This window comes from Orycteropus afer, unplaced genomic scaffold, assembly GCF_000298275.1.
Source record: "Orycteropus afer afer isolate SDZICR_OR568_19922 unplaced genomic scaffold, OryAfe1.0 scaffold00085, whole genome shotgun sequence".
Classification (NCBI taxonomy): domain Eukaryota; kingdom Metazoa; phylum Chordata; class Mammalia; order Tubulidentata; family Orycteropodidae; genus Orycteropus; species Orycteropus afer.
The window spans coordinates 2,184,160-2,185,356 of NW_006921672.1; the positions used below are offsets into that span (position 1 = coordinate 2,184,160).

General features: G+C 40.2%; 1 protein-coding gene across 1 annotated transcript in view; it reads left to right on the plus strand.

Moving 5' to 3' along the window:
* The window catches only part of CA10 (carbonic anhydrase 10), a 755,177-nt gene that overhangs the window by 411,319 nt on the left and 342,661 nt on the right, over positions 1–1,197 (plus strand). The window lies entirely within an intron of this gene.

Here is a 1,197-nt window from a genome sequence, read left to right on the forward strand (position 1 = left end):
AAAAAAAAAAAAAGAATGAATAGTTAGAAATTTGAAAAATACTTATTGGACCCATATCATGCATTAAAATCCTTACAAAAGCAGACAGTGTCTGCAACTCATGCAGCATTTTAATTGGGCAATCAGAACAAAGGTTTGGACCATAGAGATAATGGATCAAAGCTTTTATAGATGGAATCCCATCTCATGCTTTCTATTCATATGAAATCTGTTGCCCGGGAAGCTGAGTTCTCTGCCTGAGGTCTCTCTGCCTAAGACCTCCCTGCCAGTTAGAATAGAGCCAAGGAGAAATCTCAGTATCAGGCAATAATATGAGAAATCTCCTATAGCAGGTTGTAATTCCACCAAGTGAGGAGTACAGACTCTTGGCTTTCCTAAGTAGCTGGATGATTTCAGGAGTTTTTCAGAGTATAATGAGGATTCCAAGTCATGTTTCCCTCCTTTCTATAGGTAATTCAGTGGCTCCTGAACTTGTCTACTCATCAGAATTATGTGGGGAACTCTGAAAATATATGTTAAGCCCTAGGCCTTACTCTCTAAGGAGTAGTGATAGTACAGTGCCTAAGGTATTTGACTGCTAAGGAGAAGGTTGGCAGTTCAAACCCACCAGCTGCTCTGTGGAAGGGAGATGGGGCAATCTACTTCCATAAAGATTTACCACCTGAGAAACCCAATGAGGGTTGCTGTGAGTCCTAATCAACACAATGGCAGTAGATTTGGTTTGGGTTTTGGTTCAGGCCCTACCCTCACCTGCTGCCTCAGAATCTCAGTGAGATTAAGTCTTGGAGTTAGAATTTTCAAATTTCCACAGGTAATTCTGATCCACCATCAATTTTGAGAACCAGTGCATTTTTGTCCTTGATTACCTCTGTTTATATTCTCGAGACAGAAAATATGAAAATGTTGGCTGACCAATGAGAGATCTTCAAAACACACAGTGGCCTGTGGGAGATAAATTTAAAATGATTTGATAATGCTGATTTCCTTCTTGAATCCTGAATTGGTGGGCCAGCACACCTAAGTGACAAGTGGCCAGTGAAATGGGTGCTTGTTTCAGTCTCTTTTGAGAATAATCTGTTCTCAGGATCTAGTAAAGCTGAAGTAGTTCTGTTAATGCATTACAGAGCATAGAAGATGTGAGTTTATATAAGGAAAATTACCATGAGGTAGCCAGAAACCAAATCAAGCAGGTGCTGT